The sequence below is a fragment of the Toxotes jaculatrix genome, chromosome 2 (assembly GCF_017976425.1).
Source record: "Toxotes jaculatrix isolate fToxJac2 chromosome 2, fToxJac2.pri, whole genome shotgun sequence".
Classification (NCBI taxonomy): Eukaryota; Metazoa; Chordata; class Actinopteri; family Toxotidae; genus Toxotes; species Toxotes jaculatrix.
The window spans coordinates 24,715,610-24,743,095 of NC_054395.1; the positions used below are offsets into that span (position 1 = coordinate 24,715,610).

The 27,486-nt window shown below is 45.4% G+C and overlaps 1 protein-coding gene across 1 annotated transcript in view; it reads left to right on the top strand.

Moving 5' to 3' along the window:
• camta1a (calmodulin binding transcription activator 1a) overlaps positions 1-27,486 on the top strand; it is a 272,181-nt gene that overhangs the window by 124,387 nt on the left and 120,308 nt on the right. The gene's annotated exons all lie outside the window — the stretch shown is intronic.

The window sequence follows — 27,486 nt, forward strand, 5'->3', positions numbered from 1 at the left end:
CGGGTCAGACGTTACACCCACATGGAACAAAATGCCAAGAGCTACTGTGATATTTGAAGCAGAATAGGGGTGCCGGCATTGCAGTTAATTTATTTTGTTAATGTATGCAGATACATATAGGGCCAATTTGCAAACGAAGAGCACGTCGTCCTTGGCTTCCCAGCAAACTTTAACACGCGGAGTTTAATGTCAGCAAACAAATGGGTTTTGTCTCTGCATTGGCTGTGATGTAATTACATAATCAATGTGGGATGATAATTAATAATCCATGTGGCCATGTGTTGTAGCATTCCTCTACATTTGACAGCAGTTGACAGGTCTTTGCTTGACTCTTCATATTGGACAACTGACACCCTTGGCCTTTGTTGTATTGTCTCGGATTTCACTGTTGCACCCTCAGACCACACTGTCTTTTCTCTGCCACAGCAAGTGCAGCCTGTTCACACAGTATCTCCTTTACGAAAAAATTTACATGTTCCCCCATTTAAAATCAGCTCAGTATGTTAAACCTTTCTTTCTCTTTCTCTGTGAGCTGGACTTGCTATGCTGGCATTAGTAGCAGTCCTCATGCATGTGTAAATGGACCCTGGGCTCACTGACATAGAACCCATTCCTCACGTCCCTCTCCCCACCCCTCCTCTCTTCCACTGCCTCAGAGGGACATTGATAATAGTTCTGCATAAAGACACTGCCAATTAGAATACGTTCTCTGGTGTAATTATGGAGCATGGGCCAAAAGAGCACTGAGCTCACCTGTTTTTTATCAAGAATGCCCCCTCCTCCCCGAGCCGCTATTCTCCAGCTCGCCAAAAATGAAACCAATGTCAGGCTAATTTTAATCATGAGTTCTGGCCTGCATAGCTGGCATTGGACTCGCTTTTATTAGTCTCTCCAGAACATACAGCCACGGTTATCTTGCTGTAGTACGGTAAATGACATTAAGGTACAAATATGAAAGAAAAAAAGAGACTATGACGGATGCTAAAGCATTACAGATGTCAGAGCTCTGGCATCCTCTGGCACAAGACAGCCTAAAAATGACACTTGTGTGAGAGACTTGTGATCCAGTCACTTTCTGAACAAATGGTTGCACAGGATGCTCATGGCCACAGTCTGTCACCGCTGGCTCTCTGTTATGCAGTGGTCTCAGCTGCCAGTGTTCTCGGGGATTTAAACCCCATGTCATGTCTCAGTGCAGGTGCTGATATCTCAGCAAACGTGTCACCAGGGAGCAGCCCCTGGTGTACACCTGCAGATGACCTGACAGCACAACAACACATTCCATGTTTTAGAGGAGCCATCATTTCAGGACAAGAAGTGTGTGTTCGCCGCGTATTTCCGGACAAGAGAGGCAGGGAGCGAGGTTGTGAAGTGCTTGTGTTTTACTAGATGTCAGTGAAAGGGTAGAGTGTAGTGATGGATGTTTGGGCAAGGAAAAGGTAGGGGGGAGTAAAAGGGTGCGGCATATATGTGTGATTGATGGGAGCTGATTGATGGCTAGCCTCTATATGAAAAGCTTTCTGCTCAAGGTCACGGGTGAAAGGTCAAACTCGGGACACCTGTGGTTAAATGCTGCGTTATCATTTGTCAACACACGTCTCCGGGTGAGTGCGAGTGGGTGTGTGCGCATCTGATTGTGGGTGCGCTGTCTCCGTGTCTGCGTGTGGGTTGACCCCTGTGGGGAATAGGCTAAGTAGGCTAATTCTCCCCCTGCCAGCGCCTGTAGACAGGGTCAGCAGGGCATGATGGGAGGCAGAGATAAGCAGCAGGGTCATACACGCGGAGAGGCACCGCACTGCATGGCTGCACCGCATGCGTGTAACAACTCTGACACATGCAGGTCGTAAACATGGGAGTGGGCCACAGCCAGAGCTCAAGGAGCTGACGCCAGCTGTTTGACCAAGGTGACATGCAATGCAGGACATGCCCTGAATAGAGATGGCATCCTGTCAACACAAAGAAGATGAGATAAAGTGGACCAATTACATGCACGCACTGATGTGTTTTACCAGGCTAATGCCCGCGCACATCAGCAAGGCTCATACAGTAACAGTACAGCCAGTCCTGTCTTCTGTTTGGGTCTGTTTCTGTTTGTTTATCATTTCAAAGTCTGAAGTGTGCCAGGGGAGAGTGGTGGAATGCTGAGTGATTGATGTGCCTAGCTCTAGTAATACACATTCCCTTTCAGATAGGAAGTGCAACAGTGCTTAAAATCAATACCAGTGTTCTCCCTCTGACTGCTTGAACAGCACTACAGCTAATTCAGGCCGCACCTGTCAGAGCTGGGGAAATCTTTCCCTACTCGGGCTTTACACTTTAATTTACACCCACAGCCTTGCTGGCTTCCATTTCCATTAAAGGGAGAGCCTGGCATTATGGCTTTAATGAAGGCCGCGGCCAGGCTGTGATTTAAGATGGCCGTTACCCCGCACCTTCACTCCACAGGAGGGAACACACTTAAAGGGACAATTAGGATTTTCCTCCCCTGCATCCTTTGAGATAGCCATACTCGTTCTTTCCTTTCCTTTTGTTTTTTTTTTGTTTTTTTTTTTTTAAAGATGTGTCCGTGTTGCTTCAGCTGATGGGATCTGAATGTGCCCGTGGGAGGAGAGCGAAAACAGAAGGATGGCACAGAAACATTCCGGTTCCAAATCTAGACAATAACTTTTGATTTGACCTCATCATGGGCGTTACATTGTGCTCCTGTTGAGAGCAGACATTCGCTGTCCATCATAAATGACACTAATGTCTCCTTGAGGGGCTTTTTCAGAGGTGTTTGTATGCTGACAGATGGAGAAACTATTGACCGGAGGGTGTCACAGATTGGTCAGCCCAAAGAGCTAATGGACACCTGTGTGTCGTATAGAGATAGCTCATTATCCTGAGCATCCCCTAAATGGCGCACGGTTTCATGAGTGGAGAAGTTGCACATTAGTGTTTCTTTTCTCCACTGTTTGTTTTATAGGACTGGTTAACAGCAACCCATCTCAAAACACAACACAGAGAGTGCTTCTTCGCCTGTCATCCAGATCGCTCTGTATGTGTGTGTGTGTTTGTGTTTGTGTGATCTCCTGTCTTGCATGAAATACAAACATACAGTATACTTGTTACAGCTGTTGGGAGGGAAAAAAAGCGGTGGGCTGTGTCAGCCATTTGCTTTGACTTCTGCACAATTTTGGAACACACAGATTTACACATGTGCTTACATGACCACAGAACACACGCACACACACACACACACGCACGCAGACAGACACAAACATTGTATATTGAAACTATCAAACAATAAGCACCAGTCCTTGGAGGGCCCCACAATGACACTGAACCTAGCCGCTCCCACGTCCCAGCGCAATAGCCCTCTCTCCTCCCACATCCACATCCACAGAAACAGCACTCCAGCAGCAGCCCTCCAAAATGAAACCGAGTCCCTTTAGACAGCTTCCAAAGACAATGCTTTTATTAAAACCTACAGCAGCGGCGCCACCCCAGAGGCGCGGGCACACCAACAACAGAGCAGAGCAGAACTGAGAGGCAGCCTGAAATCTACTAATGACTGTTTGTTTGCTATTGTGTATGATGTTTGCTATTGTGTGTGGAGCCTGTGAATTTGTGCGGATCTGTGTGCGGTTGTGTGACGGTGTAAGAGCGAGAGCGACAGAAGAACGGATGCAAGGCATTGCGTTTACGCACGCGCATACGTAAATGTTCTCCTGCGTATGCACGCGGTATCGGCGTCTGTGAGCTCGAGAGCATGATTACGCATTTAAAACAAGCATTGTGGATGAACATATGCAGGCATTTATGAACGTATTCAGATGGCATGTGTGTGCGTAATTACCAGTGAAATCGTGTGAATGTGTTTTGAATTAAAAATAGAGTGCTTGTGTTGTGTGTGTGTGTGTGTGTGTGTGTGTTCGTTTTTATAAGAGAGGTAGTATCTGGGTGAGTCTGCCACTGTGAATAAGACCTCCCTAGGCCTATGTGTAAACTCTGTTTCTGTCACCTAGTCTGGCACATAGTGTGAGGAAGTGCTGGGCTTTCTGAGTGTGTGTGTGTGTGTGTGTATAAGTACGGGTGGGGGCTGATGTGTAGGATGTGCCTGAGAAGGGCGTCTGATAGTGTTTCGTCCTAATGCTTTGTGGCACTCGTTGGCTGGCAGAGTTTCAGAGGAGAGTGGAAAAGGACAGGAGCAGCAGGAGAGAGAGACACAGAGAAAGAGGAGAAAGAGGGAAAGTGTAAAAAGCACAAAGAAGGAGGGACACATGCAGCAACAATGGCATAAAATATAAAGAGGTATTAGATAAGATCACATTCAGACAAAGACAGCAGGACATAAGGCACTGAATCAAGGCAGAGTTATGGGGAAAAAAAATCAACATGTCAGGTAAATGTGAAGAGACTTTTGGTGAGGTGAACTAGTGTGATTGCCGTCATCTTTTTCCTTCGCTTGTCTGTCTTTGCTTCTGTTGTTTTTATCCTAACTCACTGTGAGTAAAAGTTAGTTTGTGCCATAGTGACAGTTCTCCCCCGGCTGTTGGACACTGGAGGACATTGCCTCCGCCCAGTCAAAAGCCCTGACAAGGACAGCTATGCCCACCTGGGGCCTTCTGGGCTGGGTGAAATAAAGCCCACCAGGGAAAGCAAAGAGCACAGGTAGCGAGGTGAACTCAGAAAGCATGAGGTAATAGTGAATGAAAGAGAGAAAATGAAAAATGGCCATTGAAGGAGGAGTGAATATGATGGAGCGAGAGCAGTTTAGAAAATGGAAACATGTCGATAAGAGAAGCGAACGGACGAGATGGAGATGGGAGGAATAGTGATGGATGGGGTGAGGAGGAGAAGAAGCGAGGGGGGGGAGGATTTACACAAACAGACGAAAGAGCTGGAGAAAGATGGAATAGAGGGGGATTGAGCTGACATAGGGCGAGCGAGAGAAAAAAGAGAAAAATAGAGTGGGTAAACAGCAGATAGAGATGGAGGGAGGTGAGCAATGGATTCAACTGACAGATAGAGAAAAGTCCTGTGGTTTTGGGGCATGGGAGGGAGAATGCAAACGGTCAATAGATTACAGCTAGTGCTGGGCCGAGTGCCTGGGCCTCAGACTCCAAGCCAACTTAATAGTGTCTCTTGTTTGTCTGTCCTCTAAAGTAATGCCCAAGCCGAGCCCAGGGAAGCTGCCTCAGCCTGAGGCTAGTGGAAATGGACAGGGGACTAGATGTATGTTAGTTCTCATCCCAGCTGCTGTATATTACCCTGGCCAGCTTGCCCACCAGAGACTATTCAATAGAACATAGAACATCATCTAGCTTTATCGCCCTTATTCCCTCTATACTTGCCAGGCCTGCTGCCGAAGGCCAGGAAGGGGCAGGATCAGTTCTAGGAATTAATCCTTTTTATTATGTGTCGCTTTTTGCATGGCAGTAGTCTTTGACGTGTAGGGCATGTTTTTACCTGTGTGTCTGTGTACCTTTTAAAAAGATCACTGAAGTAAAAGATACTGTACTCTGCGATATTAAGGTTATCCAAGCTGAGGAGCATTGCACAGCAAAGACAGACGAAGCAGCATGATAAACAAGCAGGCCTGGCCTCTCTCGGTATGCCAATATGGAGGAGGAGGTGGAGGGGAGACAGGAGTGCAGCCAGTGGCTGGCCACTGGAGAGAGGGGATAAATAAATAGAGGAGGAAGTTGATGTCAAGCAGGTGTTCAAGGAGAAAGTGTCAGCCAAGCGGGCCGAGATGGGGAGAAGTGCTGCCTCTGCAGCCTGATAATAAAGACTTAATTCAATTAGCGCTTCTGCACCAGTGAGCAGCGTGCAGGCTGGCTGTCATGGAGCGGGCCATAGACACAGCACAGCACACCCTCAGCCACCTAGACACATAGACGACCGGCCTTACCGACCCACCACTCCACCGTGCTCTCACACTCTCTCTCACACACACACACACACATACAAAATAGACCTAACGTATTATTCACACCTGAGTCACTGAGCAGTCCAGACACTAAAACCTGCCTACACATCTCTCCTGCACACACACACTGACACACTGCCTCATTCCTCACCCTCATCCCTCCCCACAAACTCTCTTCAGCTCCTCTCCCTTCACCTCCTTCGTTTTCTATTTTCAACCCCCCTCTGCTCTCCACCCCCTCTTGTACCTTCCTCTTCCACCTCGTCACTCTGCTCTGTTGGTGCTGAGTGGCCGTATGTTGGCCAGTGCGGTTAGGATTGTGACTGTGAGTCCCTATTTTCAGCCCGTCACGCCCTGGTGCCCAGTTGGGTGCTGTCCTGTAGGCATATGGTGGAGCGGATCCCGGATCCTGGGCCTTTTGAAAGCTCTAGGGGGTATTTCAGTTAAAAAACAGCCTCCCGTCCCACGCACCTCCCCATGCCATCCCCCAGAATCTGATCTACCACTCCGTGCTTTGGGCGTGGTCCGAGAACGCATTTTCCTGACTGGTCACGTCGCGATCCCATGGGGTGGTGCGTTCGCATCAGGGAGCGAAACAAGTCTTAAAAGCTCCCACACATACAGGAAGGTGGAGGATGGGGAAAGGAAGTGGCAGAGGAACAAGAGGAGGAGGAGGAGGAGGAAGAGAGAGGACAGGACACACGGCTGCAGTGATACCGTTTGCTGTTATGTAAAGAGAAGGAGAAAATAGGTCCTGGATGGCTGCCAGAGAGCTGGGTGAATCACCAGCGAAGAACAGGCACGACATGGGCGTGCACACGCACACACGCACACACACACACTGGCACACATTCTGTCCCATTTCTTCGCCCCAGCTGAGCTTCACAGTACAGGAAGTACAGTGGGTGATGAGTTGCCACGTGGCACCATTCAACGTTGTAAAAACGGCAAATGGCAGGGCTGACCTCCGCATCGTTTAGCGATCAAGAAAGAATACCAGCCTGGCTTGCTCCTATACGCCAAGGCCCGCTTTGTGGTTCACAAGCTAATTACAGAGAGCATTCAGGAACCGTAGCCACCACTGTTTACTTGACCTTCGCCCCTCACCCATGTGACTGACCCGCACAGCTCGTTGCCAATCCCTCACTTTATGTCTGTCTCATCTATTTGATTCGTTTTTGTTACCAGGCCACTCAGAAAGCTGCTCCCCACAGAGCACTGGCTCACTCTGCAGGAGACACTTTGGGTATTTCTTACCTGGAAAATAGTTAAGCCTGTTGATCCTGATGAGACATCTCCATTACAGTAGATTTGTATTAGATAGATACCCCAGCCCTCCACACCCCTGCCCACAGGCAAGACCCTTACTACTTTAACTGCTTCATTAAAGATGGGAGAGGATGGAGTGGGTGGAATGTGGAGTATAGCCATGTATTAATTTTGCATCAGTGAATTAATCAATTCAAATATAAGTCAATTGATAAATTATTCAAATCTTTTTTGTCGTACGCATTTGAGACGGGCTGCGCAGAAGAAAAGGTGAGAACCATTTCAGATTGGATAATTAATATTCATTACTTTTTTTTTTTTTTTTTTAAATGAAGTAAGAAAAATAGCTATCAATTCAACATCAAGTTTTTTTTAAACACTGGTATAATTAAGAGTGTTTGAGACGGGCAATTCCCACGATGATACGATTCCCTACAGTTAAAAGCAAAGAGTTTGATTTCTCTTGTCCTCCACACCTCCTTCAACTCATAGTAGTGGCAATTACAAACCAAATCTTGCAGCCTTTTTTTTTATATCACTGCTTGACTGATAGAACTCTGGGAGAGATAAATAAATGAGAAGATGATGAATCTTCCTTATCCACTTCATAAGCAAAGATAATTAACAAGCCAGTGCAAAGTGTGTGCCCTCCACCTGCAACCCGCTGCAGCCTTGCTGAGAAGTCTTGCATTTGTTTACTGTATTTTCAATTTTTCATCATTTGTCAGCGCAGTCCTTCATCTTTATTTTTTTTCTGTTTGCTCGAGGGTGGTGCTCAGGAGAGTTATGGAGACAGGTCAGCCAAGATTTAAAGTAGTCCCGCGCCTGACCCAAAGGACAGCACTGCTGGGAACATTAACATGATAGCGATATGATTATGTCGGAATGGACATGAAGGGTTTCAATTATTTACAGGTGATGTGGCCGTTGAATTGGCAATGAAGTGGCTCGTAAATTACCCCCTCTGTCTAATCAAGCCTCCAGCGGAATAATGGAGCAAGTACTGCCAAGGAGGAGGCTATCTCTCTCTCTCTCTTTCTTTCTTTCTCTCTTCAGTGTTTTGGGTGGAGAATGGGGGTTGGCTACTTTCACAGTGGGATGATGACACTCTCCAAATGACATTGGTTGAAAGGCAAGAAATGTGCCAGTGAGCGCAGGTTTAAAACCTCTCCACTTCATCACTGCTCAGTGCTTTACAGCGCTTTATGTCACCAGACAATGATACAGTGACAGCCAAGCATCAAAATGTGCAGCACCAGCACCTAATGTGCGCCTTGGTTTTGTGCCTGAAAGAGAGAGAGTGTGAGACAGACATACAGACATACAGACACACTGAGAGTGAGAGAGCGAGAGAGAGAGAGAGACAGAAAACCAGACAGGAAAGAGGGCTGCTGTAAAGGTTGGCATGGCTCCGCTCCAATGCAGCCTTCCCAACAGTAGCAACACTGTTCAGACAAAACACAGCCAGCCACCAGTCGCTGGCTCCTCTCTAGCATCTTCTTCTGAGGCCTGTGGTGTGGGATTCTGCTCAGTTGACTGATGCCCTCTTTGATTAAAAGAAATCAAATGCCAAACAGTTTAATAGCCTGTTTTAATGTGTCTCCAGTGAGCGTGTTTGATTCCTGCATATCCTGCTGGCATGCAGACATGGCATGACTGATGCAGCCTGCAAGCTCTAACCACCACGGAGAGAAGCCCACCGGTAGATACCCTGCCACCTGCTCACTGTCTCTGTCTCTCAGTGGAGACCTCCACATTGACCTCAGTTTTGTCTGTTGTTTTTTTTTTTTTTTTTTTTTTTGTACCCCAGCCCATGTTAACGATTTCACAGAGGTTCTCAGCTGTGTTGGGTAATAGTATATTAAACCTATTTTAAGGAAACAAAGACAGGATTCGCCTTCCCCGCCCACCACCATCACAATCCATAATCACCTAAGGCGGTTTACAGTAGAAGGAGGAGAGGGAGAGAAAAGAGAGCTAGAAATGACAGAAAGATGGAGAGGCAAAGGGGAAGTGAGATAAAAGTGAAATGTAATGGAGAGAGAGTACCACCTACCGTTCTGGTGTCTTCTGGCAGAGAGAATCATTTTGAGGGGAAGACAGGGTGGTCTGTTCTCAGCCAGAGCCTTAGCTCTCTTCCTCTCTCTCTCTCTTTCTCTCCGAAGAAGTGAATCTGGGGTGACTGCACCCACAATTAGGGCATGAGAGGATTAGTGGCGAGTGGGAAGGTGGTTGGGGGCTGTTTTTTGTTTGTGTGCTTACTATTTCCTGCTATGTATTGTGGCAGTGGATCTAGGATTTTTTTTTTTTTTTTTTTCAATCCCCATGTTCTCAAAAATAGAAACATCACAAACAACATAACAAGCTAATGTGCAAGAAGAGAAGAGGGCAAAATAAGGAGTCCAGTGTGGGCTGTGCTCCTGTGTGTGTTTGCAGTTTTTGTGCATCGCCACTCTCCAGCTCTTCCTGTCACCACGTAGCACGTCCTGGGAGCCTGTTTACTCTCTGTTCCCTTCTTAATGCCTTTACAGACGCCAAATCCCCAGCAACTCCCAAAATGTCTGAACATCCTTCATCTTTGCATCTATTTCAATTGCATTTAATTTTCTTACTGGCAAACACAGAGCTCACAGGGGGAGACTAAGCATTAGGGTTATTATGAGTTTAAAGCACTTAAAAGCTTTTGGCCGTCCTGACACTAGGAGATACAAGGGTCCAAAGGAGGAGTGAGGCATCACGCTCCAGTTTTTAGTGAGAGGCAAGTCCCAGATGTGTGTGCTTGAGTGTTTATGTGAGGGTTTGCGTTCTGCATGCACGCACGCACACACACACACACACACTATATATATACATATATATTTATATATATATACGTATGTATGCAAGGATTGGCCTGTCTCCAGGAGCCTTGCGTCATGCCTGTAGCACTCCTCAGTGTGGCTTGTGGCAGACTGTATTAGCTCACTGCTCTGCAACAGTCAAATTCTGTATCATGGCATCTTAGGCTGACTCTTTAGAGCTCTCTCCCTTAGGTCACACATGGAATTTAAGAGCTTTTCTGAGGCAAAGAGGTGTGACTCGCCCTGAGACTCCCCTCTCACTCTTCCACTCTCCTCTCTCTCTCTCTCTCTCTTACTTATTTCTCCTCACTTTATTTCCCCCTGCTTTGCTGCTCCACTCAAGAGTCATGGGGCGCACACTCAGCGGTAAACCAATTTCATTTAGTATGTTTTCACATTTTCATCCAATCATGGCATGCTCAGAGGTTTCAAAAGCCACATGACGCTTTTATTGGGGCCTAATTAAGGATCTCTGATTTAATCCATGTAATTTAATAGAGATCAGTCATGGGTGTGAGGCTCTGGCTTTGTGCATAGGGAAGTGGCGTTGACGCATTGCAACCCCTGCCTTCTAGTGCAGCAGGTCAAAGTCCATTACATTGAGGCCAGTATGAATGTATGGTGTCCATACTCCATCTGTTGGGCAATAGGGGTACAGAGGCACAGCAAAAGCTTTCAGGAAATTTAGACTTGCACGCTGTGGCTTCTCTCACACGCACAAGTGTATTTTAACTGAAAGCTGGAGCAATGGTACAGAATACAGACACTCAGGTGGTTTCACTGCCACCAGCTGATCAGTCGGTACCCGAAACCATCCGCTCTGTAATTGCCTTTTGGCTCGCTCATTGTTCTCGTTCATTTGCCCCTCTGCATACAAAACGTGGCTGAAGTACTTTCGCTTGTTATTTTTGGGGTTTTTTTTCGGAGGTGTGTCTACAACATAGAATGATTGGTGCAGGCTGCCTCATTACAATTGTTCACGCTTACAGTCAACCCTCGAGACTGCCTGAGACACGAGCTGAGCCTTGGTTTGTGATCATTTCAGTTGCTCTTGCAGGAGGATTGAAATGCAATTTTGGGCAGCATTTTCTGAGCCTTCCAGTGAATGACTTGAATGAGAGTAAGAGAGAGAACTGCCTGGCATTGTTCTGTCCTTTTCATTAGCCCTTCACAACCCTCTAGCCAGCCAGTGTTGTGACGCAGTGTTGAGTGGAGAGAAAGCAGAAGAGCAGAGAACAGCCCGGGTTGGCTGGGGTGAAGGATCGCGTGCTGGGAGGTGTCTAGACGGTCAGGGATAACAGGCCAGACAGAGGGAGGGAAGGAGACTGGCGGAGGGAGTCTGGGCCAGAGGGAGGCCATGTCGAGGGCATGCTTGGATGGGCGCCTTATCTAAAATCACGTCTACTCGCTGTGGACTTCAGCTTCTGGACACTAACGCCATTGACAGTTGACAGCGAGTGCAGCCACTTCCTGGCCCAACCCAACATCACTCACTCCTGACTCAGTCAGTTATACGTCCCTCTCTGGCTCTACCCTGATTGTCTCTGCCTCTTCACGCCATGTTGTGACACATGTAAAATGAAGCCCAGCCACTAAACCAGTCAACCAGCAAATTTTAATTGTTCTGTGTATCTGAAAGAACTCGCATTGTTTCATAAAACCAATGTCTGGCAGTCATCCTAAATATGCACTCTCTTAGAGACTTCCTGTCTGGTTCTGCCATGCTAAACTACATTGCTTTCTTCTGTAAAGTCACAAATTCATGGGATCTCTAGACTTTTATACGAGGTAAAAGTTTTTTTTTTTTTTTTCTTTTCTAGCTGATCTGTGGCAGATGAGGAAAAATGTGATGACTAATGTCTCCTATGTGTAGGACTTGGGCTCATCTCTCTACCGCTCATTATGCCTGAGCCCTCCGACAGTTTGGAGGGCGTCGGAGGCATTGCCACGTTGCCCATATGCTTTCCGCGGCTCCTATCTGTCAGAATGTCAGGACGTGGCGGGGGTGCGCTTTTCTGCACCAACAGAGGAGTGGAGCGCCGCACTACAGGAGGGCCTCATTACCAACACACCCCGCAAAAGAGACTCGGGGACGGGCAAGCAGGCATACTGAGCGTTGTGTTTAGAACCAGAGGGTGAGCCATTTAAGAGGCACTCAACCCAACCAGCCGCCCCTCCCTCTTTGTAGCTCCATTATCGCAGCAGAAAAAAAAGTGACAGGATTTTTCGAAGTAAACGCTTTAACAAATTCACAAAGTAATTAAGGCAAACAAATTGAATGCCTCAACATTTTTAATTGGACTTTTGCCTTTGTGTCTCCGTCTGGCCAATCCCCTCTCACCCACAACCCATCAAGCCGTCTCTTTATATCTGGATTGCCATTAGGGAGCCCAAAGTCTCCTTATGGAGCATCTAACCAAACCAGTGGTTTTCAAATGCTTGAATGGCAGAGCGTTATGAAAGCAGTGTTTTCACCAGGCGGCAAAGACCTGAAACATTTTTTGTGTAGGCTGTGCATTAATCATTTGGCTCTTAGCAAGGTTCTACCGAGCAAAGTGATCCGAATTGTGCATGGTAAATCACAATAGAAAGTGCTAAGTTCCCTCACAACTCTCAGCCTTCCATCAGCATTGATCCCTTAAATTTATATTGGGATCCACTTTCAGGTGGTCAAGGCAAAAATCAAACTTTTGCCCTTGACAATCTGTAATCTATACTTTCTGAATTAGGGTGCATTAGTGATCTGGTCGCTTCTCACTCAGGTGGTTCAAATACTCACTGGAGGGAGGCTCCATTAGAAATCGGGGGAAACTTTAAAAGAGATTTTCTTTATGACTTTTCAAGGGAGACATTGTTCAAAAAGTTATCTCTGCTGGGGAAAGTCTTCTCAGTCGACTAATGACAATCAAAGCAGCTCTTCTAAATCTCTACTTTATTTTCAAGCTGTTTGGCTGTGCCTTGCTGTAAAATTGCTCCAGCCTTTGCATGGGTTCATTTTCAATACGTATTCATGTAGAAAATGTCTATTTAAGATGGATAAAATGATGTATTCCACTTAGACAAGATAGTTGAATCGTCACAAATACTCCAATATTAATATGTTTTGCATCCAGTAGCAATATTCTGTTATAATAACAGAATCATTATGGGCAATGAGCATATCTATATTTAAAATATTCATGATGTTTAACATTGTCACATAATCATGGAGGGTAAAGCGGTATAAGTCTTAATATTTTGTACCATTTAGAAATAAGAATAGGAGGGCTGATACAAACTAGCTGCTCATCTGTATAATCACATCCATGCAAGGGCTTTGTGTCACAGCTGCGTGACTTACCTTAGCGTTTAATAATACCGTTGTTACAAACCTTTCAGCTATTGTCAGAGTGCACACTGGATACTGTAATTCACTGTGCACTCTGCTCTTCCAGAGACGATCCTAGGTTCAGGGTGGATCAGGTTGGGATCGAGAGGGTGGGGCTCGTTGCGGCCATCCCATGTCCCCTAATTAAATCGCCCGGTCCCATGTAGCGTGGAAGCTAGCGGTTCGGCAGATGTAGCGCCATGTTAAACTTTATGTTGCTTGAAAATGGCTTCCGCTCCAAGTGCATTTGAGACAGAGATGGTTTGACTGTAAAATGATGTGTTTTATGGCACCGTTATCAGGGCGATATTTCTTAAAGATGCAGCGCTGCACACTGTGGCATTCTCCGTCTGCAGGAGGGAGCAAATTGATATGAACAGATCAACAGAGCTATGCCCTTCTGGACGTCCTTGGCACCATACTTGGCCCTGAAATTGATTTCTCTCCATATCTCCTATGCCAAAAAACTCTCATTCAGAGATTTTATACTCCCACTGCTGACACATTTTGTTCAGGTTTGGAGAGGATGTACTGTTGGAATGTCATTCATTTCCTCCCTTATTTTTTTTCCCACACTTTTAAAGTAACCTAATAGTATTGCAGCATAGCGGATAGTGGTATTTGTCAGTTTTGTGTACGTGTATGTACAAGTATGCGCATGTGTGAGAGCTCTTTGTGTATGAATTGCCAGGAGCAGAGAGATTGCTTTTGATTTAATGGCTATTGTGCTTGACTTTGTGTGTGTTCCACTGTAGTGGTGTGTCCTTCCCCTGCCTCTGCTGTAGCGGGTAAACTCTCTCAGTCCAACATTATTTCACACATACTCGTACTTGCACACACACACAAACACACATATCGTGCTTTGGCTATGGTCCATTAGGTGGGCTGTGTCTTAAACAGCAGGCTGACGTCACCACTTGGCTAGGGAATATAGCACGGGTTGTGTTATGTGTTTGTGTGTGTCTCTGTTTGTGTTTCTCTGGTCTCTGTTATATTCTCAATGTCCTTATTGTCTCTCCCAGGGGACCCCCCCCCCCATATCCACACACCCTCTTCTCTGTATTTGTGGCCTGCTGGATACTATTGATCAGCCTGTGAAAGCTTGAATGTCTGAAGAGGAGGACAGAGAGAGAGAGAGAGAAAAAGAGAGAATGGGGTGTGTAGAGTGGTATTTGTGTGCTCATATGTGTTTTTTTTTTTTTTTTCAATTTGTGTGCGTCTGTGTTTGTGGGTGTGATTGGTGATCAAATAAAAGCATAAATAAGTATCTGGCACCACGTCCCTTTGAGGTGCGAACTTTAGATCTTGCATTTATCAGTCTCATCGGGGATTCACAAATATTGTTGCTATGGACACTTGAGCTTGCGCGAGCTTGTGTTGTTCTTTTTATAGAAGCCGTGAATGAAGATTTACAGCCAGGCCATATCACGCAGAGACCTATTTCGTAAACTTTCATGTCAACTATCAGGCTGTAACAAAGGCACACGGTGCATGAGCACAAGAAACTGCAGGTGAAATTGCAGGCGAAAGGTCACCTACATCATTGTTGTTACCAGTGGCAAACTGCAGTTGAATTTGTGCAATTTGTGCAATTCATCTGTGTGTCTGTGTGGCTTTTAAAAGGTTGAAAAAAAGCTGGTAGAAATGGAAATTTCGAGCAGTTGGCATGTCAATGCTCAGGGAGGTGTGAATGGAGGTTGCCTCCCACAGAGACAGACTGCTACTGTTCAGACCCTCCCTCAGGGCCGCACCGTCGTCAACTAAGCTTCTAGTAACACAAAACAATACAATGTTGGTACTATCAACATGGTTGGATCAGTTGTTGTTGCCGTGGGAGGTTGGAATTCCTCCCGTAGATCCGCGGGTCTTTCTGATGAAATCTGGCTAAACTGCTAAACCTTAAGGATACTTTTTCTTGCATGTTAACAAAAATGCAAAATAAAAACACCACCACAAAGAGGCTGGAAATTCCATTGCGTTGTCTGGGTGCATTGTGATGACTGGATAAGGCTCAAAGGGAAATTCTGTTTATTTTTGTCAGTATTTTAATGCACGTATTCTTTTCTATTCTATATCCTGGCTACACACTTACTCTGTCGACATTAAGTGGTTTTGCTGGCATTGTTTCAGACCACTCACCTCATAGAGGGCAAGGTCAACGCTAATCACTGCTTACATAATGAATTTGCATGATCATATGGGCCTTCCATCTTAATGACGGCTGTGGAAAGTGCCATCTCATACTTTGCTTTAGAATATCCCATCAATGCACAACTGGCATCCTCTGTAGTGATTAAGAAAGCCTTGACACATGGCTAATGTTGTTAGCACGCTGTTCAAACCACTGGGCGACCATTTGCGTCTTGTTGATGGTGACATTGACATCCTGGAAGGTTCTGTTCCCATCAAGAAAGAGATGCATTATGGGATAAAGGCAATTGCTGAAAATTAATATATTATCAGCTTTACAGTTTGCCTGGATGATGAAGGGATCCTGGAACCTAAGTCATGACAGAAAGTGTACCCCAAGTCAGCACAGAGCCAGCTTATCAGCAATTCATATTGATGTTTTGATCATGCCCTTTACACATAACATACTGGCAGTGACAGGAGTCTGCCTCAGCCATCATGTTTGTTATGTGTGACACAGAAACCGCTGCTCAGGCTTTTCTAAATTCAAAATAGGCCACACGTTCTTTTCTGTCTTCTTTCTCCTTTAAGCTCCAACAAATGGTGAATGAGGCACAAAACAAAGAGTCCTTTGAAGAACAAAGTGAACCTGCCACATACAACGACTGGCTGGAGACGAATCCCATCGCAGAGATTGCATGCTTTCAAGACAGGGGAGGGAAAAGCATCCCTAACAACAAAATGATATAAATTACCACTGTTATGGTCTATACGGTTCAATTTAATGTGCTTGTAATGATAAATTATTTTGGTTATGAATCTGAAGTGGACCTGAGTGCAGTCGGAGCAGCAGGACTGTTAGAACAATTGCAGCTGTCTCCCAGGGCTGTGGCCATTAGTCAATAAATTAGAAAGTAATTAGTTTCTGCTTCTGTGGCTCTATTTGAAGCGCTTCACACAGGTGTAATGAAAATTTATTGGAGCTGTTGATCCGGAGGAGAAAAGAAAAGTAGAGGATTTGTAGTGTGTGATTGTAATGCAGGATTTCCATCTGCCTCTCTCCTTTTTTTTTTTTTTTAGCTTGCAGCGACAGGTAAAGTTAGCCATGATGACCAGTGAGATTTGGCTTCGCTGTTCCAAGCTTTGTCAACAGGCCAATTAGCTAGCAGCTATAAATATTTCAAGTGTGTATACTTAACAAGAAGCCTTCCTTTTTAGAATATTTTGAATTCACGACTTCAGATGATTTTACTTTAGCATTAATGACATGCCTTTTGGTGAGAACAGCTAAATGAACGTCACCAAAATCAGTCCCCAGACATTCAGCGTGCATCTTATCAGCCTTTGTTCTTCGTGCAGAGCGCTAATTTTTTCCACTGTCATTTGCCGCGCAGTCTGTGTGCGCTCAGTTCTAAATCAAAAAGAGGGAGAACATCAGACTTCAGCCATCAGGTTTACCTAATTGAACAGCCTCACATTTCTCTTTCATGCCACTGTGCGTGGATCAAGGCAGTCACACAAAACTTTCTGCTGGCAGATGTCAAGGCTGTTTGTTTTGTCTAGTGGAATGTAAGGTCAAAAGGAGAGGGAGAACAGAAATTGGAAAGTGCTCGCACAACTGTGATGTCAATGAGTGGCTTGAAAGACAGACAGAGGGAGGGAGGGGCCGCGGCAGCATATGGGTAAAGAGAAAAATTAGAGGTGAAAGAAACGTGAGGCAGAGAGAGGAGGAGATGAAGACACAAGCACAGCAACAGAGTGAGGGGGAGAGACGGAGGAAGAACAGAAAGGACGGGGAGTGGAACAGAGACAGGATGGACGGACGGACGGACGGATGAGGACAATGAGGCAGAGCGGTCCCAGCCCAGGCTACGGCCAATTAGAATAAAATTAGCTGGACCTTGGCAAAGGCTAGGGCGCACAGTAGGGCATGAAGAGAGGGGAAGAGAGGTGGGGGAGGGGCAAAGAGGGGGAGAATATCCCGGTGATTAAAACCAAATGATTAGTGGTGTGCAAGGCAGAGGGCTAGAGAGCTGGGGTCACCTAAGCCTGGAGGGAGAGAGAAGGTCTAATAGTAATGAGACCAACCTTCCCTCTCCTCGTCGTCACCCTCCTCCTCTCACCCTCTCACCACCCTTTACACCTTCCTTTTCTGTTGTTCAGACTCTGTTTTTCTCCTCTAACCGTTTTTTCCCCAACTCCCACTGCTCTTTATTTACACATTCTCCCTTTTTCTGTCCATCAGTGTGCCTTTCCCTGTCTGCGCCTCATGCCCTGCCATAGTAAACCCTGCTATTATCTATTACCGTCTCTTGCATTTGGCTGTAGCGCAGAGTAATGCTATTGTTGTGGGAGACAGTTTAGCTTTTTATGATAAGCAAAGATTTATGAGTAGCTTGTTTATCTTTTTTTTTTTAATCACAAGTGTAGATCTACAGATGTATGGTAATGGACGGATTGAGCTGCAACAAAAACTCAATACAATACTGGCATCTGTTGCAGGTTCCCCATGTGCTGCTACTTTGGTTTTTCTAATGAAGCTAGAGTTTGGTGAGAGCTCTCATTCTTGTACAAAGCAGCAACTGTCTGTGATAGAAAGGAATATTTTAGCCATGTAATAACACCTGTGGATGGCAAAGAATATTCCATTTCCCACTGGCGTCTCACAGAGTAGAGGAGGCCAGATAACAATGGTAGTTATAGGAGTCCCCAGAAATATGTATTGGGTTATGAGTTGCCTGACTTGAATAGGGTTTCTTTTATACACAAATCTGGTCTAGGCATCCTCTATACTGTGTGCGTATGTAATTTTGTTGATGTATGTGAGTACATGCTTATACATATGTGAGAACATAAGTGTGTGTTCAATAATAAGGTCTGCCCCTTGGCATGTTTAATGGCCAGAAGCATGCTAATGGCCTGAAGTATCACCACTGATGCATAACACTTTAGGCATCAAAGCACAGCCTAGATGGGTGGTGGGTTGTGTGTGGTTTTTCCTGCTCTCTGATGCTTGCTACACCTTTTCAAGCATCTTATTCAATACCAGCCTCTCCACTTTCGCCCACCAGGTCCAACGATGGGTCATTTGATGAACCCACCAAACAACATTTTAAAACCAAACTTTATATATTTGATGAAATTTAAATTTTTGTCGCGTCGGTCCTTTTTTGGTGTACCACATGTTGTCTTCTGTTTTTTAAAATCATTTATTTGTATTGTAGTTTTGCACATCAGTCAACAATAGCCCATAAGGACAAAGTGAAAACATGATTTTAGAAAATTTTGAATTAAAAACTGAAATTGCTTATTTAAAAAGTATTAAGACCCTTTGGCCACTCCAAATTGCAGTCAGGCACATTGTGTTTGCTTTGATTATCCTTGAGATGTGTCTAGAACTTGATTGGAGTCCATTTGTAATGCTGAAAAGGAAATTAAATGGAATTGTGAAATGGAAGAAGTTTGGAAGCACTAGGACTCATCCTAGACCCTTGGTCAGGGTGGTCATCTAAACAATGGTTACTCTCACCCAGCTTCAGAAGTCCTCTGCAGAGATGGGAGAACCTGCTGGAAGGATGACCATCTCAGCACCAATCCATCAATCAGGCCTTGATGGTGGAGTGGCTAGATTGAAGCCACTTTGTGTAAAAGGCATGTGACAGCCTCCTTGCACTTTGCCAAACAGCATTTAAAGGACTCTGAGAGCATGGGGAAAAAGATTCTCTGGTCTGATGAGATAAAAATGGAACTCTTTGGGAAATATTTCATGCGCTATGTCTGGCACACACCCCAAAACTGGCAAAAACAAGCCCCACAGTGAAGCATAGTGGTGGCAGAAAACCTGTTTCAGAGCACACACGACCCCAAGCATACAGCCAAGACAATGCTTGAGTGGCCTCAGGACAAGTCTCTGACTGTCCTTGAGTGGCCCAGCTAAAGCCCAGACTGAAACCCTGTAGAACATCTGTGGAGAGACCTGAAGATGGCAGTTCACAGATGGTACCCATCCAGTCTGAACGAGTTTGAGAGGATCTGCCAGGAAGAATGGGATCACCTGCCCAAACACAGGTTTGCAAACTGTGTACAGACTTACCCAAGAAGAACTGAAGCTGTACTGTACTGAATTAAAGGTCTGAAAACTCTGCTGCACGGGAGATTTCAGTTTTTTGATATTTAATGCATTTGAAAGATTTCTAAAAACGTCTTTACTTTTTGGTTATGGTTTAGTGAGTGTAGATTGATGGGCAAAAAATGGTAATCCTTCCATCCATTTAAAATTAAATCTACCACACAATACAACACAAGTGTGCAAAAAGTGATGGGGTTCGAATACTTTCTGAACCCACTGTATATTTTGGGAGGTCCTCTCCTGTCGTTCTCAACTTTTTAAAGTTCAGAAAAGCTTTGCAAGAAAGGACCCCCCACTCACCTAGAGGAGCAGCGGAGCAGTTAATCACCTTCGCCTCATGACGTCCGCCATGAGAAATATCATTGTGTCTTTTTCCAGGGAGGCAGCCGGGGCAACGCCAATGTGCTGTGAATCAACAGGCAATCATGCAGAACACGCAGAGAGCTCTGATAGCCTGAGAGGAGAGAAATACAGCTCGTAGATGCTACTTCAAGCCCCAACTTGCCTTAATTACAAACCTTTGCAATCTTTCCTAAATTAGATTTGCCTTGCTGTGGGAACAAATTTTCTACCAAGTCAGTATCTTTCTTGTAAGACACTTTTTGCAAGAGTAGAGATCTGATGTTCTTCTTTATCTTAAGTGTCACCTGTCTCTCGACCCCATCCACCACCCCCCAAACCCCAAATCCCTTTCTTTTATACTCTTGCCATCCACCTCTCCTCCATACTCTCTGTCTGCCTGTCAGTGTCAGTTTATTTTGCCACTCTTCGGTAGCACAGCAAAATATCCTCTACAGAGAGGTAGAGTACAGTGGGCCTGCCAGCCCTGGAGGACTGTGGGAGATCACAAGACGTGTCAGAAGTCTGGTGGGTCTTTTCCACACAGACCCCGTTCACTTATGTGGTTGAAGCCCACAGAGGAAGAGCAAACACAGCCCTAGGTCCAGGCCACAGGTCTGCATCCATGGGAGACAGGGAAGGGCCCTCACTGCTGTCAAACAGACTGGCTCAAATAAAGAGATCTGTCCACAGAGTGGATTGGTTGGCGAGAGAATGTAATTCTGTGTGTGTTCCACTGTGCAATGGCAAGAAACACAGGCAGCTGCATGCACAGAGGGAGGGAGAGGGAGAGAGAGAGAGAGAGAAAGAGAGAAAGAGAGAAGTGACAAATAGACAGTGTACTATATGTGACCATTGTTTGAGTTGCCAAATTGCTCTGTTGTTGGCCAGCGATTATCTGTGCTACAGAATACCATGATGAGTTTTCAGTTTGGAGAACATCGGCGAGCAGGAAAAAAGGGAGCAAATAAGGGCCTTCCCTGCTGGCTACCTGTGATGACTTAGCCCAGCCAGGAGACTTATATCGCAGTCTGACACATAAGGCCTGGGGGCCTGTATCACTTTGAAACAAGAAAAGGAGAAACACAGTAAAACTGCAGAGCCCCCTATGTATTGTACTGTATTTCAGTGCCCCAGAATGGCCTTCGGTCGGAGGTGAGTGGTGGCAGTTTCAGCTGGCCGTAGGGACGATGGACAGGATGCCTGGCCAAGTGGACGACAGGGAGGGTCACAAGGTCCCCTGGGGAGGAGATATCCCAAAGGGGTGGGCAGATGGGGTCTGGAATGAGAGTGTTCTCAGACAGGTGGATGGCTGTCACCTTCATTACGCCACCGCCAGAAAGCAGGTGGCCTCTCCCTCCTCCTCTTCCACTCGAGGGTCACCTTCACATGGCACTGCTTCCCCATGGGTCCAGTCCCATCATATATACACTGTATATACACACTGGCGCTCTCACACACACAAAACCAACACACCATGGGTTCTCATACTGTGCGACTCACAGTCAACCCCAGCACCTGGGGACTGGGCGCGTAAACAGGCGATCTCAAGGTTGAACCCAGGTGTTTCATTTCCATTAAGGCCCTCATCACATTCGCAGCCTCCTCCCTCTGACTTTGCTCATAACACAGACGGAATAGTCATTAAATTTCAGATTACCTTTTCTTTGCCTTTGTAGATGTTGAGATGCACAGGGTCTATTTTAGATGTCTCTCGATGAAATAATTATCTCCCAACTCTCTGCCCCCGACATCTTCAAAAGAGGATGTTCCATTGATGATTTTTGCCCTACATCATAGCTTTGCTCTTGCTGCGACTCTAAAACCCAATATAGCGTAATTAAACTAACAAAGTGACATCAATAAAGACAGAAGTGCTCTGTAATTACAGTCTGTGCTAGGACATCATAAGCAGGCAGTGTCATCACCCTAACGAAGGAAATAAATCGATGGCAGACAGACAAAGCCCAGCTTTACGATCCCCTTCTCCTCTGACACACAAAGCCAACCATAAACACGAGTAAGGCGAGAGTTTAATAGCAATCTTAAAGTTGCAGAGGCCACTAGCTTGTCTTTACTGCTCCTGCCCAGCAATACAATGGGTGCCTTGACACTTTCACCACTCCCTTCCTCTCCTTCATTAGTTGTGCTTCTCTCTGTTTCTCCCCTCAGTCTGCCTTCTCCCTTTTCCTTCCCTGCTATATGGTGTCTGGTCTCCTCACCCTCTGGAGACACATGAGTGGCAGGCCTCCCCCCTTAATAACTGTGTATTCCAATTCTGACACGGTTGCACAAAAACAGATACACATGGATATATACTCACACACACACACACACACACACACACACACACACACACACACACACAAAAAAATAATAATATGTTGCGGCATTCAAGATTGGCATTCCCACGATGCCTCTTCCTGCAGAGCGCCATGTGGACAGCAAGGCTAAATGTCAGGGAAAGATATTTAATTCCATGTGCACACACACACACACACACACACACTCATACAGCCACAGTCAAAAACCCAACACAGACAAGACAGCCCACACTGATAGTGTGTGGAGTGTAAGGCTAAATGTCAAGGAATGATGTAAATTCACATGATTGCTTCCAGAAGTAGTTCATCACAGTGCCAACGCTGTCCAGATCAGTGACTCATTGTCCGCCAAAATTTTCACAGAGCAGTACAGCGGGACCTCAGAAAACCATGCAGAGCAGACCGTGTTTGTATCGAGGAGGGCCCTCTAAGTATATAAAACCCACTGTCTCTCTCAATCCTGTGTTTTATTAGGGCTGACCCAGTTTTCTGAGAAATACATAGTAAAAACTCACACACTGAAAAACATTCGGTAATGCACCCCGAAATTTCCCTACAGTGTCTTTAATGTACATCATAGGTTCTTACTAAGAGAAGCTCTGCTTATATCCAAGTCTGTCACATGCAAAAATGAGGGTGTATGTGAACCACTCAGACTCGGAGCAGGAACAGGGATGAGTGCCATGTTTTAGTTTTGTATAACATTCTTTACACATTCAGCGTGGTCTCAGGGCAACAGTAGTGGATCTCCCTCAGCCCCTTCCCCCCACCACACATCATTTGTTCGAAGAAAACCCTGCTGAATATGACATTTGAAAGAAGTATGAGCCACTGATGGCTTGTAAAGTTGTTTATACTACTAACTGTACGTACCACATTGATGAATAAAACATAGATTTCATTCTAGAGCGTGTCTCTCTTTGCCAGGCCCTGTATGCGGCACAGAGCCAGAAGCAAACTCTTTGCCATGCTGTGACTGTTGCCTTGACCCTCCTCCTCCACCCTCCACCCCCCCCTCTAATTTCTCACTGCCTACTTGCTGAGGTGACTGATGAGCAGACTTACTGATGTGTCAAATATGGGGGAAATAGTCAATCAGCTAGGCCGGTGCGACAGGCCTGCGTGCTGCTGTAGTTTGGAGGTCTGCAAGAAGTGTGTAAAAGTAATGCTCAGTGCCAGACTGAGGATAAACATTTTATGGTTTTGGAATAGGAGGGTTACACCTCTTACGTTTCTGGAAGGCATGCCTAGATGCTCGGTGCATCTGTGTTTAGTTCACCCCAAGCTGTGTGGGATTTATTACGCTGTGCCTACTATCATACCAGCAGCAGCGCTTGTGTGTGCCTGTATAACTATGTGTGTGTGTGTGTGTGTGTCTGAGTTCATGTTCTTTGAGAAAATAAAAGGAGGGATGGAAGAAAGGAAAGAGAGAATGCTTGTGTGTGGATCATTTATGGAGGAGAGTGCTGATGTGATTTAGTGTGTGGGAGTTCCATGGGCCACTGAACTTGGAAAATGAGAAGGCAGAGGTGGCCGTGATTAGAGGTGTGCCTTGCTGACTACTTTATGAGTATATTCAGATGTGTGTGTACATGTGCGCATGTAGATGGCTCTTGCAGTCTGTAGACGGACGGCGGTAGATAAACACAGCGGCACACACACAGTCCATCATCGTCATTGTCTGGGTGAAGCCTATCGGTGTCTGTGTGTATAAACCAGGAGAAGCCGAGCTGACTTATCCTCTGCTTTGCTCAGTCACGCTGTGTGTGTGTGTGTGTGTGTGTGTGTGTTTGTATGTGTATGAGGTCCTGGCCCCAGCTGATGCATCAGAGACAGAGCGGAGTGATCCCAGACATGTGCCAGGGGCCAAGGTCAGGGGTCATCATATACAAACTTACCCAGAGAAATAGAGTGTAAGAGAGCGTCTGGGCCTGTGGGACCACTTGACTAACACCCTCACCCATAACATCATATCCTACCTACACCCTCTCATTCTCATCTCTCCTATCAGTCAATCTCCCTGTATCCTTTTTTTTTCTCCTCTTTGCCTCCATTTTTCTGTTGGTTGCAGATTATTCAGACTAACATCAACAAACTGCCTCAGAAATAATATGATTTTTAAATGTAGTAGCCATCGTGGAATGTACGATGAGCCCCTAAAACATACTCAAAAAACAAACAAACAAACAAAGCTGCAATTAGCCAAAGAGTGATTGATTGTTTTGACTGAAAAAACATGAGAAACCTGCTTAAGCCAGACCCTCTGTTTGCATATCCATATTGTCTGTGACAAATATTGTCACGCTCAGAAACCCGACCGCTGAGCTTCATGCTCAGCAGTGTTCAGTTGAATCTACCACAGTCCAGTGCAGTTCCATGAGGATTATCTGTGTATTAGGCCGTGCCTGGATGGGCATTCCTGCATCCACTGCCGTGATAACTGCAACAGATCTGCTTACAACAGTGTTTTATGGTCAGCGGTCAGCATTTTAACTTCACAGTATCGACAGCTTCTACAGAAACAACCGGTCTACTTTTAATTGTCAGTAAGAAAACCGAGTAAGGCATTACGTTTTTCTTTTGTCTGTTTATTTTTTTCTTCGCTTTGTTTAACCAGGGTACAGTAGACTCACTGAGCCTGAATGCTCTTTTCTGTGAATGCCGTGCTCCGCACTGACACAGCTGCACACACTCGCAGCTGGAAGATTCCCAATACCACCACAGTCTGATCTTTTGGCCAGCTGAGCAGCTTTAATCTGTTTTGTAGAAAGTTGGATCACACTGATTGTCCCACACACTGCTCTGCTGCGGCAGTGCAAAGGCTAGTCAAAGCTGGGTTTGATGATCTATAAATTAACCGATTACAGAGAATTGCAGGCATTTATGAAAATACTTCCAGTGAATGTTACTTTTAATTGCCAACTACGAAACAGGAGTAAACAGCATGTATTATTATTTGATTTAGCTGTCGCGGAAAAAAAAAAGTAACTCATACAGGCTTAAAATTCTTATTGACTTAAAGTACACTGCTGCTCAGCCTTTTATGCGGAGGATCTGAGATTTTAACTAAAGACAATTTTACTTTTTTCAAATAAATAGGTTGTTATTATATTTATGTTGTTTCTTTCTTGTGGAGGATGCTCATTAAGCTGCAGTAGTCCTTGGTCAGATGTTGAAAAGGAAACTATAAACAGAAATCAGACAATTCAACCACTGAATCTGCTGTGAAACTTTACAGAATTCACTCATCTACACCTGTCATTTTTATTTTTCAGGGCCATGCATGACACTGTAGGCTCCCCTCTGTTGATGCTCCGTATACTCAACATTCTGGCGCGGGTTGTGTTTACAAGGGCGAATCACAGTGTGTCAGTGTTTGTCTAAAATCCTCACAACACACACAGGGATCAGAGAAGAAAGCCAGCGTTGTACCGTGAACTTCATTCTTAGAATCCAATCCAAGCATTACAATGCCTGAAAGCAATGCCTGAAATTCGATTTCATCTGCATGGCCACCATCACTTGACCATGGCTGATGTCCGTCCTTCTCACTCTCTATCTGTCCCTGATCTGCCGCTGAGCCCTGGGCTCCAATTAATCCCATGATGCCTGGCTGTGGTTGGTATGGTGACCAGACAGGGCACAGAGAGAGCTGTGATTCCCAGGTGAAAGGTGGGATAGACTTTCTGATTCGCTCCAGCACACAGATAGAGTTACAGCTCAATTTCAACCTCTCGCCCTCGCTGGTCTATCCTCATGACTAAAATAGGACCAAGGAATAGGAGAAGGGAGAGGAAGAATGGCTTCTTCTTTTATTTCTCTCCATTTTCCTGTCTGTCTCTCTCCCTTTTTCTCACTCCTTTTTCCATCACTCCCTCTTTTCAGCCCCACCCCACCGCCCTCTATCACTGTGCTGACATTTTTTGTGACAGAAGGGACTCTGAGATGTGCTTTATAGCTTGGTCAGCTTGTAAAGCAGCACTTCTAACTCTGTAGTTCTGTCTCACTTTAAAAATGGAGTTGTTTTTTTTTTTTTTTTGACCTCCCTGGTTCTTTATCCTTCTCTCTTTTCAGTTGTTCCTTGTGCTTGTTCTTTGTTCTTTTGCCTTTTTTGTGGACAAGGCAGGATTTGTGAATTAATCATAAGTGGTTCAATACCTGGCCCTAGCTGTGCTCCGTCACTGGGGGATCAATAGGGGAAGGTCAGTGGCACTGTGGTGGCACTGACTGCTCTAGAGGAGAGACAAGGCGGACCGTGTCCAGGTGATCCATAAGCTCGGTCTGGCATGAGGCTTGATGGGGAGAAGAGCCTGTCCTTGCCCCATCCTGTCTCTGTCCTGGTCTCTGGAGAGGCAGACATCTGCCCTCACTTTGGATGGACCTCAGTGTCCTCCTGTCATCTTCATATCTTCTGCCCCACTTTTATAAAATTTGGGTGTAATATTTTTCCCTTACAGTATATGCGGTTTTATTCTGAATAATAATAATAATAAAGTGCACATTCATATAAACCTTTGTTCGTGCCGACAGGTTTAAGGTTTCAAGGTTTTACAGTTTTTGCTGCAGTTTTTATAATTCACGTTTTGATCCTGTCTTTTACTTCTCTTCTTCTGTCTTGGCCCTGCCTTTTATTTCCATTCTCCCTTTTACACTTTAATCTTGAAGACTGTCAGTGACACAAGTCCATGTCACTTGTTGAATGTAACACTGACAGGAAACAAGTAAAGAGAAATAAAAAAAATCTCTCATCCTCTGCTCTGAAAACACGTTTTAATAGAAAGCAAGCTTGTAGTTACTAATAATGAAAACCTGACCTTTTCTTGCTGCACTCTAGTTCGACTAAGATTTAATTGCATTAGTATTTTCTTACCATGGGAGAATGTAAGCTGCTAAAACAGCAGTTCTACCCCATGACATAAAATAAGACTGTATGTAATACCCTGCTGCCCATGCATTATTGAAAGTACAAACGCATCCTCTTTACAATGTGTCATAATAAAGCAGTGCTACAGGACTTAAGTCTACACATGCACGATGCACACAGCATGTAGTTGTCAGCAGGACCTGGGCTATGGAGGAGCTTCATTCTGATAGCACCTTTATTTACAACGTACTGAGACACACTGCGAATGATTTGTGAAGATTAGCGGGGAGGATGTGAGGTATGAATCATC